Genomic DNA, 13305 nt, shown 5'->3' with positions numbered 1-13305 from the left:
ACCACAGCAGAAACCTCCACAGAGAGTACCAGTGAAAGAAAATGTAAACTGTAATTGACAAATTGCTGGAGGCTCAGTGCGGACAAGTAGACAGCGAAGATTGGAGAAAAATCCCTTCATGCTTCCAGTAGGGGGAGGGTAAAGGAATCATTTTGAAATTTTCTGGAGAATTCTGTTCTTCTTAACAAGGCCTGCCCTCAAGAGAAACTATTTTACCAGAGCCTAACCCAATAGGATTTTATCAGAGCCTAACTAAGTTAGGGGGAAGGGAAATATCCAATTCTAGTTCTTTGTAACCTTCCATATGGGGGAAGGGAAATACTCAACTCCGGCCCACTCTGGCCCTCTTGTCCTGCCTAAGGGGGAGGGGTGGGGGACTGAGAAACACTTGTAAAGTTCACAGTTCAGAGGCACAGGCTCACTAAAAGACTAGACCTAATCATAGGACTATAGAACACTTCTCCTCCCCACACCTTATCACCACATCACTAAAGGCCTTTTTACTAAGGTTTCTTTTACCTAGTACATCATGTCTGGCTTTCAACGAAAAAATACAAGGCATACTCAAAGGCAAAAAACAGTTTGAAGAGATAGAGCAAGCATCAGAACCAGACTCAGATAGGACAGAGATGAGACCTATTATTAGACCTATTATTAGGAGACCGGACATTTAAAACAACTATGATTAATATGCTAAGGGCTCTAATGGAAAAAATTGACAACATGCGAGAACAGATGGGTAATGTAAGCAGAGAGATGGAAATTCTAAGAAAGAATCAAAAAGAAATGCTAGCGATCAAAAACACTAATAGAAATGAAGAATACCTTCAATGGGGTCATTAGTAGACTGGACATGGTTGAGGACAGAATCTCTAAGCTTGAGCATATGTCAATAGGAACTTCAAACTCTGAAAAGCAAAGAGAACAAAGACTGAAAAAAAAAAAAAATAAACAGAACATCCAAGGACTGTGAAACAATTACAAAAGGTGTAACATAAGTGTAATGGGAATATCAAAAGCAGAATGATGTATAATAATCGTTTGCATCTATATGACCAGTTAAATTTCATCTTCTAAGTGGTTCTCTTGGAAGATAAGACAATTACTCTCACCATATTTCTTTGCAAAATTTCTTCATAGCTAGGTTATAAGCCACACAAGAAAAGGCATCTTCAAAGTCACACCTTATACTTAGTAGGGATCAATGTAGAGACTCTACAGACCATCACTGTCAAGTAGTTTTTGTTTTTTCTTTGTGTGTGTGAGGAAGATCAGCCCTGAGCTAACATCTGCCAATCATCCTCTTTTTGCTGAGGAAGACTGGCCCTGGGCTAACATCCATGCCCATCTTCCTCTACTTTTATATGGGACACTGCCACAGCATGGCCTGATAAGCGGTGCATCAGTGCACGCCTGGGATCCGAACACGGGCCGCCAGCAGCGGAGCACGTGCATTTAACCACTACGCCATGGGGCAGGTCCCTCAAGTAGTTTGAGTAAGCTCTAAACTAGTGTTGGCAAATGCTTGCACACATACCATGGTTGATCTAGGTAATTAATTACTGTATTCTTTTCCACTGTGCCTTGGCAGTACCTTATGACCCTTTCACAGTGAAATGCACTGGGCAGTCACTTCCAATTTACTGGAGTTAGCATGCAAAATGAATTCTGTTTATCAATATTTCCTAAGGTATTTCTGTGGCAGCTTCCTCCTATAAAACATTAATTGGTTAAAAAAAAAAGAAAGAAAAAGGGGCCGGCTCAGTGGAGTAGTGGTTGAGTTTGCGCGCTCCACTTCCATGGCCCGGGGTTCACAGGTTTGGATCCAGGCCATGGACCTATGTACTGCTCAGCAAGCCATGCTGTGCTGGCGTCCCATATACAAAAATGGAGGAAGATGGGTACAGATGTTAGCTTGTGGTCAATCTTCCTCACCAAAAAAGAAAAAAAGATACTAGGGTCAAACGAATTTGAAAATACTGAATCAAAATTATACAGATTTTTTTAAAACTGTCAGACTTACCAATACATGTTATAAATTTTTATTTTGTAGACTTCCTAAACCAGGAAAGAGTAGCACATAGAACAAGTGTTCCCTGGAACATACTTTGAGAAACATGGCTCTAGAAACATTCATGGATACACTGTCTAGAGGAAGGTAGAGAAGTTTGGAGGTAGAGTAGGGGTTGGCAAATTTTCTCTGTAAAAAGCTAGATAGCAAATTATTGGGGCTTTGCAGGTCAGACAGTCTCTGTCACAACTACTCACCTCTACTGTGGTAACGAAAAAGCCACCATAGTCAACTCTGGGTGTAGCTGTGTTCCAAAAAAACTTTATTTAGGAAAAGAGACCTGTGGGCTATAGTTTGCCAACCCCTGCCATAGAGGATAATGATGATGCTTTACCCACAAAACATTCTTTCATTCAACAAATATTAATTGAGTGCCTGCTATGTGTGTTCTGGCTCCATAAATATTGGATGCACGAATAGATGAATCTATGTGTGTCAGGGAGGCCATAAGATTTAGGGCACAGACAGAGTACAAATTCCTGGAACCTTCATAGTTTACACTTACATACGGTTTTTCACTTGATTTTTTTTTTAATCAGTATTTTTAGTATCGCCAAGGCACAGTGGAGACACTGAGATTCGAACTTCCTTTGGTGGCCATGCCAGAGATAACATTTAGGAATGGTAGGTGCATGGGCACACACTCAGGATGGCATTTCTAAGTCCCTTATACTTTCTATGTCAACTTGACGTTGCCGGCAACTCATAGTGTGAGTCCTACAAATATTGAACCACAATACAACCATCAGGAAAGATTAACTAGTTAGCTTTTGCCTTAAGCAATGGAAATAAATGCAACCCTGCAGTGTTAAATGTTCCAGGTTAGGATAGTACTCAAAGAGACTAATTTCTTCTTTTTCCCAATCCAACTCTCTAGTCCTCTCACTGAACTCAAAACCTGGCCAGTAGCAAGGAAAGATAGCAGCACCCTCTGTTTCTTCCAATGTTTTGTTTTGAAATCCTGATGGAAAAGCTTTATTTAGGTCTGGCTAGCCTGCAAAACTTTCCAAACAAAGGCTTCATGGCTTGGTTCTTTTCCAGGTTCTGTTGATTCTTGTAAATCAAATTAACCCCAGACATGTTCGGGCTTTGTTCAAATCACCACCAGCCTCCACTCCCATGCTTGCTTCCCATGCCCATCTGTTTAGACTTCAGCACTCAGATATCTGCTGCCCCTGGCGACACTATGTCCTTCCCTAGGAAAAGAGTACCCCAAGAAGGTTCAAGCATTTAGCATTTGACGATTACAAAAGAAGAGAGAGGAAGTGATTTACAATGAAAGGAGAGATTGGTGCCCATGATTACTCTCTCAAGTTCTGTTTCACTATTGATGGTGCTCAGGGCAGGCCACCCCAAGACGTACCACTCTGGTATGTGGATTATTTCGAGCTGAAGACAATAAAGACTCAGAGAACTCAGGAAGAACATTTGAGTTTCCCCTCCCAAACTGCCTAAAGAACTTAACATAAAAGATCTGTTTCAGGAAGGAGTTACTATCATGATGGCTGTAATATAATGTAAAATAGACGTTACAATAGGAAAGGCACCAAGCCCCTCTTATCAAAATTCCGTCTCTTCTCAGCCACATTCTCTGGGTGGCCCTGCTGGGAGTTTCCAGACAAACATTTACATTTATAAGAGAAATCTCCGTTTGTAAAGGTATCTCCCTCTCTGTGCTGGGAGGACTGGAGGGGGGGGGATGACCTCATCTCTAAAAACTTATCAATGTGGAAGGTGAGGCCTTAAATCTGCATAATAACCTTACTCTTGTTTACTGTGCTTTTCTGGTAATCTCCCGTAACTGACTCCCCCCACCCCCATCCTCCTTTGTCTTTTGCTGAAGATGGTATTTAAGACGAGAATCTCTGCTATTGTGTTGAGAAACTCAGTTTCCCTGGTTTCTCCCATGTATACATGTTATTAAACTTGGTATTATTTTCTCCTGCTAACCTGTCTTTTTAATTATTTGGCCAGCCAGAAGAACCTCAAGGGAAAGGGCAGAGGGGGATTCTCCCTCTTCCCCTACACTATCTTTTCTAATTGTAACCTTTTTGAATGAGCGCTGGGAGTTAGCCTGTTTCTGACACAAAAAAAAACCCCACTGAAGTCCCCACAGCACTGCATATCTAGTCACTGATGTGAAACAATTAACATTATGGCCAGACATAGGCCTCCAATTTTAAAAGTGCTGTGTTCCTTAGAATTCCTTACGTCTGGCTGCCTTGCTGGCCACAGACCCAGCCACTGGAATGTTCAATAGAGCAAATGTTGCTCTATGCCTAAGCCACTTGTTTCTCTTCTTAGAATTCCTATGGAAATTTTCCTATGAAACAGATTAGAGAGTCAGGATGAACAAAGAGCTTCCTTTTGAACAATTGTCTTCCACTCCCCACCCCCAGCCCCACCAAAGGAAAACAAAAAATGTTCTCAGATTGCACAGCAAAATTTGGGCCTTGGAAGGGCTTAGAAGAACTAGAAAAAGTGGGGGCCGTTCTTCAACAGGTTCACAGGTCTGATCTACATGAAAGCAAATTCCTGGGAATTCCCTGTCAGCTGGCATCACACAGTATAGTTGGTTCCCAAGCAAAAGTATTGCTACTGCATCCACCAACGGGGACTGTCACCACTCACAAACATCTGTAGACTTAACCCACCACAGAGCTTTAAAACTCTGGGAAATCAGGCATTTGTTACTTCCACAGAACAAACCAACCGTGACCCAACAAGGGACAAAGCAAAGCAAAATGAAATGACAAGAGATAGGAGTGACTGAGGCAAGGCAGACTATAGAGACAGGGGAGAGTGTTCTTAGGAAGGCTTAATAGACAGTAAAGAACACCTGACCAGCATTTGGAACCATGCCTTCTGTTAAATTAACTAAACAAGTTGGCCGCTAGACTGATGTGGCTCTAATGCTGTGGTGGCTATGCAAGCAAACCAAAATCTAAGCCTTTTATGTCTCAAGGTTAGGAAATCAAAACGGTAAGACAACCCACCACAAACAGCCAACTAGGCTTTAAGCTGTAGCCAATCAGTAATTTCCTGACTTTGCTTCCGCCTTTTCTCTATAACAGCCTCTCCAAGCTCCTGTTGGTGGAGCACTCCTAACCACTTGAGGCTTGGTGCTGCCCGATTGAATTGATTCTTGTTCAAATAAACTCTCAAAAATTTTAACATGCCTCAGTTTATCTTTTAAAATTTTTGATGTCAGAAGAGAGAACTGAAGGAGATCCTCCCACAGCCCTCAGGAGCAAGGAAGCATAGGTACCTGTTGAGCCCCTTCAGCTCACTGCCTCTGGAGGTGGAGGGTGACAAGAGATTCTCACATATTGAGGTACATGGGGTAACTATTCGGGTTCAAAACTGATTCGGCTTGAACTAAAAATCCTGATTTACGTCCTATCAAATGTATGTTGTACATCTGCTTAACCATTAAAGTACAGAATGCACTCTCTTAAAATAAGAATGCATACTTCTGGGGCTGGCACGGTGGCGCAAGCGGTTAAGTGCTCGAGCTCTGCTGCGGCGGCCCCGGGTTTGCTGGTTCGGATCCGGGCGCGCACCAACACACTGCTTGTCAAACCATGCTCTGGCAGCGTCCCATATAAAGTGGAGGAAGATGGGCATGGATGTTAGCCCAGGGCCAGTCTTCCTCAGCAAAAAAAGAGGAGGATTGGCAGATGTTAACACAGGGCTGATCTCCTCACCAAAAAAAAAAAAAGAAAGAAAGAAATTTAACTCTGGCTCCGGACAGACTGACAGGGTCCTCACTAAGCCCATTCTTAACAAAGTTCTGTTTACCAAACATTTATGTTTGTAAAGGTGTCTCCTTCTTGTGCTGGAAAGACGGGAGAATGACCTTATCTCTGGAAACTTATCAGGACGGAAGAAGAGGACTTAAATCAACATACTCTTGATTACTGTGATTTCTGTCTCTCCGGCCACATTCTCTATAGGTGGCCCTGCAAAGCATTGTCTGACAAACATTTACATTTCCCTCTTCATGTGAATAGTCTTCTTCCCCTCTGAAATCCCGAACCTCTCACCCCCACCATCCTCCTTTGTCTTTAGCTGAAGATAGTATTTAAGGCAAGAATCTCTGCTATTGTGTTGAGAAATTCAGTTTCCCTGGTTTCTTCCATGTATACATGTTGTTAAACTTGGTATTATTTTCTCCTGCTAACCTGTCATTCAATTATTTGGTCAGCCAGAAGAACCTTAAGGGAAAGGGCAGAGGAGGATTCTCCTTCTTCCCCGACATTATTATTGAGTATTTTATTTCCAGCTTATTTTTAAACACAAGCACAAATACTATTATGCTTTTTATTTTATGGAAAGTACTTTTTAATATTGTGTTCTGTGTTTTACTGCTTCCTTTGTTCCTCATTATTTCTTGCACCCCATAGCTTCACTCTGCAATCAATTTTCTTCTTCCTGAAGTGTAGTTCCCATGGCTGTCTAGAGTACCACCCTCAACCCTGTGTATCTGGGGCCCTGATGTGTGTGACCTAACACTTTAGAGGGTCTCTCTGGCCCTCCATCCACAGACCCATCTTCAAGAGCCAAGGAACCTGTGAGCCCAAGAAGATGCATCCACCTGGGCATGCATCTTCTGTCCTCTTCTGGACCATCTTCCAAAGATTCAGGACCCTGGAATCTCCTGTCCAGATGGCAAATGTTAGAGGCAGGCTTTTAGTATAGGTTCTGGTCCCCATTGGAACTTTGGCTCCTGCTCCTTGATACTAGTTCCTTCCTAGTCTCCAACATGTATACATTTGCGTTATTCACTTTGAGCTCAGCTGTGTGTGTGCATATGAAAAATATGTTACCTAATAATTCTATATGTTTGAGTAGAAGAGTTGTTGAAGAGAAGAGAAGCTAGATTTTATATTTACTACCACCTCCTAAACCTTAATTTTACATGTAAATTAAATGTAAGATTTAGGTGAAATAACATTAATTGAATCACGTTGATTAATTTTAAAGTAAAATTAAATTACTATACATTAAGAAATCCTCTTACTGTGGCTCAAATCATACCTTGGACTAGGTATGATTAACCCTATGACCTAGGGCAAATTACTTTATAATTCTGAGTCACTATTTCTCTTTTTTAAAAGGAGATTGGTGGGGTCGGCCTAGTGGTGTAGTGGTTAAGTTGGCGCTCTCTGCTTTGGCGGCCCCGAGTTCGCAGGTTCGGATCCTGGGCGCTGACCTAGAGACCACTCATCAAGCCATGCTGTGGCAGAAGTCCCACATATAAAGTAGAGAAAGATGGGCACAGATGTTAGCCCAGGGCCAATCTTCCTCAGCAAAAAGAGTAGGATTGGCATGGATGTTAGCTCAGGGCTAATCTTCCTCACCAAAAAAAAAAAAAGAGAGAGAGATTGGTGTGGGCTGTACAAAGTGACTTCCTTCCAAAGAGCACAGTGGGGGAAGGAGGGAGAAAAGAGTAACCGCCCAGTTGAGAAACCTCACAAATGCTACCTCTACCAGGTGATCAAGGTTAACATCAGAGGTGATAAGTTGTGTTAATAACATGCACACTTGATACAATGTGATGAGAATAGTACTTTGCCTCTGTGATCTTCTTCTCCAAAACCCAGTGTAATTATGAGAAAAATGTCAAACAAACTCCAATGAAGGACATTCTACAAAATGCCTGAGCAATATAACTCAAAACTGTCCAAGTCATCAAAAAAAAAAGAAAAGAAAGTCTGAGACACCACTATGGCTTAGAAGATCCTAAGGAGACATGACTAATAAATTTATATAGTATCCTAATGGGATTCTAGAACAGAGAAAAGGACACTAATTAAAAACTAGGATAATGTGAATAAAATATAAACCTTATTTAACATATCAATATTAATTCATTAATTGTAGCAAACGTACCAACTAATGTCAGGTGTTAATAACAGTGGAAATTAGGTGTTCGGTATATGGGAGCTCCCTGTACTATCACAAACCCTTTGAATGATATCTCACTTTTTAATTGCATCTTCCCTAAATACCAATATAGTATTAGTTGGTATACTAACTACAATATAGTTAGACATCTTTTCATATATGTGTTTGCCTCTAGGATTTTTTTTTTTTTTTTGAGGACGATCAGCCATGAGCTAACATCCAATGCCAATCCTCCTCTTTTTTTTTGCTGAGGAAGATTGACCCTAGGCTAACATCCATGCCCAACTTCCTCTACTTTATATGGGACGCCACCACAGCATTACTTGAGAAGCGGTGCATTGGTGCGTGCCCAGGGTTCCGAACCTGTGAACCCCAGGCCACCAAAGCAGAGCACGTGCACTTAACCACTGTGCCACCGGGCCTGCCTCTCAGATTTCTTGTTCTGAGTTGAATATAATTAACATTTGCTCATTTTTCCCTTGGTTTGCTTTTATTTTTCTTAATGACTTAGGTATGTTCTTTATACATTTTTGATACTAATTTTTTTTTTCTGGTTATACTTGTTACAAATATCTTATCCAAGTTTGTGGTGTGTCTCTTGACTTTGCTTATGCTATATTTTGTCATACAAAATTACTAAATTGTATTCTAGTAGAATTTTTCCATTTTTTATATATTTTAGATACCCCTCTCTATTCCAATCTCAAAATATATGCTATATTTTCTCTAAAAGTTTTATAGTTCCACTTTTCACACTTAAATATTTAATCCACATGGAGTTCGTTTTTTTTCATGGCATGAAGTAGGGATCTAACTGCATTTTTTTTCAAGTGGAAACCAATTATTCTCAGTTTATTTATTGAATGATGTATCCTTTACCCACTGATTGTAATGCTGTCTTTGTTATAAATCTATTTCTGGATACTGTGATTCATTCCACCGTTTAGGTAGCTTATTTAAATGCAGATTTCTGGGTTTCAACCAAAAATTCTAATTCAATCAATCTAAAAGGGAGCCCATGAGTCTGCAGTTTTAACAGTAAAGCCCATGGTTCTGATGGAAATGGCCCATAAACTGCACTTTAAAAAGGATAATCCTGGACTTTGGAAAACACTAGAGAATGGCGGAGCCCAGAAGATAATATTCCATAACAAGGATTCCTCCCCCTTCATAACCTGTTCTCTCTCCTTAACATTCACTGTTAACAGCCCATTTCAAGGCAATTAGACTCACAGAAGTCTAATCAGAGAGAAAGGCTAAACTCTCTTTCTCTCTCAACTTAGAAACTCATACCAAGCTGGTATGGGTTCATCTAAATAGCTAACCTCCCCCTGGTAATTAGCAGTAGACTTAACTTCACCCTTGAAGCAGGACTCTACCTACCGCTGACAAAGACTCTCTCCTTGACCAAACACGAGTCAGGCTCCTCTGAGCCCTCTTTCTGACCAGGCCTCTGACCTTGGGCTCTGTCCTTGGCCCATTTAGTCCAGGTTTTCCAGGTTTTTGTTTGTTTGTTTGTTTGTTTGTTTCGTGAGGAAGATCAGCCCTGAGCTAACATCCATGCCAATCCTCCTCTTTTTGCTGAGGAAGACTGGCCCTGAGCTAACATCCGTGCCCATCTTCCTCCACTTTATATGGGATGTCGCCTCAGCATGGCCTGACAAGCGGTGTGTTAGTGAGCTCCCGGGATCTGAACCCGTGCCGCCAGCAGCGGAGCGCGTGCACTAAACCGCTACACCACATGGCTGGCCCCTCATTTAGTCCGGTTTTAGCAAGAATTCTGCTGGGTCAATTTAGGGAAAATGCCCTATCCTTGATATCTGATCAAATTCCTCGTGTCTACCCTTGGTATCTTATCACCTGACCTGCCTTCAGCAAAAAACCTGTCAAGCCAGAATCCCCCTACCCCTGATGTTTCCCCTTAGTCATCTTCCATCCACCAATTCCCACCCTGCACTTCGGCTATAAATGTCCATTTGTCCTTGTTGTCTTCAGAGTTGACCTCTCTCTCATGGTACAAAACTCCCTTGTAATAGCTCCCTTCAATAATCTTTAACAAGTGTCCTGAATTTTTTTTTTTTTTTGTGAGGAAGATTAGCCTTGAGGTAACATCTGTTGCCAATCCTCCTCTTTTTACTGAGGAAGACTGGCCCTGGGCAAATATCCGTGCCCATCTTCCTCTACTTTATATGTAGGACGCCTGCCACAGCTTGGCTTAATGAGTGGTGCTTATGTCCGAGCCTGGGATCTGAACCTGTGAACCCTGGGCTACCAAAGCAGAGCGTGCAAACTTAACCACTATGCCACTGGGCGGGCACCCTGAATATTTTTTTAACACCACACACCAGTATAATATTTCCTATGTAGCTCTCACTAAGATTTTTTTCCCCCCACAGGATTGAAACCAAAGTTTGTTTTTAAAATGTGGACACTTGGAGGATTTCATTCCAAACTCTCAATTATATAATTTTTAAAAATCCATGTTTCAGGGAAACATATTTAATCTTAACATAAAATTCATGTTACTTATCACAAAGGTAGACAGTCAAGTATATAAAGGAGAAACAAAACAGAAGCATATTACAAATTTAAACTGAATGAGACATTTTAATAAACAACTGAATACATACTTTTACAGACTACATTTCAAAAATGATGCATCTGTGAACAATATGGTAAAGGTCATAGTGTTGAAGACTTTCAATTCAATGTTTTTATGTTGAAGATTTTAAATTAAATTCAAGGTTGGTAGCACTGAAGACTAAAGTCAAAGTCAAGGTCATAGTGATGAAGACTTTAAATTCAGGGTTGTAGTGATAATATGGGTACAGCAAATAAACCCTCCGACATATGAGAGCCTGAGAGACACACACGCAAAGTAACAAGGAGAGCAGGATTTGTTGAAAATGGTAGTCTCTCACTAAGCAGACTCAGCAATTCAATGACTAGACAGATTCCACTGGCTCTGACTTGCTAGCTTAAGTGTAGAAATAGATAATGGAAAAAGTTCAAGAAAACCAGAGTAGACTCATTCTTCTTCCTCCTCATCCTTTACTTCCAATGTTACTATTCTTTAAGTCTTTCATTGGTTACCCTTATGCTTCATATTAATTATTCATCTTCTATAAGCAGATAAAATAGTGGACCAAGAAATATTAAAAGAACCTCTCATGTTATTTCAACCAAATATGTAGCAGCAATATAGGTATTAATAATTTAGAAGTTGACTATCCAAAATAGCCAACAATTATACTTGTCAATAGATTTTTGAATCCAATTATTGTAGATAATAGTACATTAAAAATTTATAACTGAAATCAACAAATTAACTTATTTTAAGAAATTGGAAACAGCTATATAATATAGATCATCAATACAATAAAATCACCCCGCCTTCACCAAAAAAATAATTTCCTGTTTGTAATTGACCTTTTTTCTCTGGATAAAACTGTACAGGAAGCCCCTAATCCTTGTGATTCCTAATCTTGTTTATATATCATCTATCCACTCGGGTCCTTACTTAACCTTGCTGATTTGTTTTCAATATAAAGCTGCAACAAAGGAAAGCTATAATTACCAAATCTCTTCCTTTCGGCTATTGAAATAAGGTGCTTTACAGAAACGCAAGACACTACAAACAAAGAGGATTTTCCAGTACTCACAGAGCACAGCTTCCAGGAAGATGTTGGGATAAATACACTTTCTTGTGGCCAAGACCCTGGGCCTGGAATCCAAATGGATTATATGTTTCAGGGCCAGGTAGGGTTACTCATCCAGTTTCTGTGTTCTGAGAAGATTACTTAGTAGGAGGAAGATCATAGTACTATCCATAACCTTCCTGAAGATGATCAGAAGGGACTCCATTCAAATACAAGTGCTCCTATCCTATAGATAGTATTGACCCCATTCATTACCCAGTGACTGATTACCTGGTTTGTGGATTTTCCAGATTTGTAACTTCCTCTAGGCTTCGATGGCATCAGACTCATATGTAGGTGAATTATGCAGGAGGGCAAAATTGCTTTAAAAATAAACCAATCAGGGCCGGCCCTGTGGCACAGGGGTTAAGTGCGCATGCCCTGCTGCTGGCAGCCTGGGTTCCAATCCCGGGAGCACACCGACACACCGCTTGTCAAGCCATGCTGTGGTGGCGTCACATGTAAAAAGTGGAGGAAGATGGGCACAGATGTTAGCCCAGGGCAAGTCTTCCTCAGCAAAAAGAGGAGGATTGGCATGGATGTTAGCTCAAGGCTGATCTTCCTCACACACACACACAAAAATAATCAAAGAATAAAAAAAAATAAAATAAACCAACCAAATCAGATAAACAAAACTTCCAGCAACACATTACTTTTAGCATTATAGGCACTGTGGGCAGATATTAAAATGGCATTGTTGCCTAAGAGGGAATTTGTTTTAGACTTGAGGACCAAACTAATTTCAAATTACTTTAGCAAGGACTGAGGATCCTGAGGGTTGGACACGGAATATATGAGCAGGGATGGGAGTGAAAGGTACAAAGAGGTCTGGGAATGTGGTCTTGCCCAGTACGACAAGGCTGCAACAGTCGACCCTGGGCAGTAGGGAAGAGGTGGAGGTGTGACTAGGAAGAAATGGGGTACAAAAACATGGGAAGGTTTGGTGCCAAAGTCGCTCATTTTCCATGTCCTCTACCTCAGCTTCAACTTGTCATATAAATCTTAGCTTTGAACCATTTTACTGCATGTTAGCATTTTTCTCTCTCTTTTTTTTTTTTTTTGTGAGGAAGATCAGCCCTGAGCTAACAACCATGCCAATCCTCCTTTTTTTTTGCTGAGGAAGACTGGCTCTGGGCTAACATCTGTGCTCATCTTCCTCCACTTTATATGGAACGCTGCCACAGCATTGCCTGACAAGCAGTGCATCAGTGCGCGCCCGGGATCCAAACCCGCGAACCCCGGCCACCAGCAGCGGAGCGCGCGCACTTAACCGCTATGCCACAGGGCCGGCCCCTGTTAGCATTTTTCTTACTTGATAAGAGGGAAGAGTGAAAATGTGGGTGATTAAAGCGCTGAGAGGTAATTAGAAATGAGTGGTTTTTATTCCATGCTAGTTTATGGTAAAAGGGATTGGAGGAGACAAACGATGAGCTGAACTGAGATTTCCCCTCACAAGAATGGACAGCAGAGAACTGCACACACCAGCTGCAGAGCAGCGTGCAGCCACATGTTTTCATTTCATAGTTGTCTTTCCACATGTCACAGCTCTGTTCTGCACACTGCTGGTCTGCTGAGTTACAGCACTAAAGCAACTGGGGCCTAAATGCAAACCTCGTGAGGATGCTC

The sequence above is a fragment of the Diceros bicornis genome, chromosome 22 (assembly GCF_020826845.1).
Source record: "Diceros bicornis minor isolate mBicDic1 chromosome 22, mDicBic1.mat.cur, whole genome shotgun sequence".
In the NCBI taxonomy this organism is placed as follows: domain Eukaryota; kingdom Metazoa; phylum Chordata; class Mammalia; order Perissodactyla; family Rhinocerotidae; genus Diceros; species Diceros bicornis.
The sequence above is the reverse complement of the archived record's forward strand: the minus strand, read 5'-3'. Positions refer to the sequence as shown.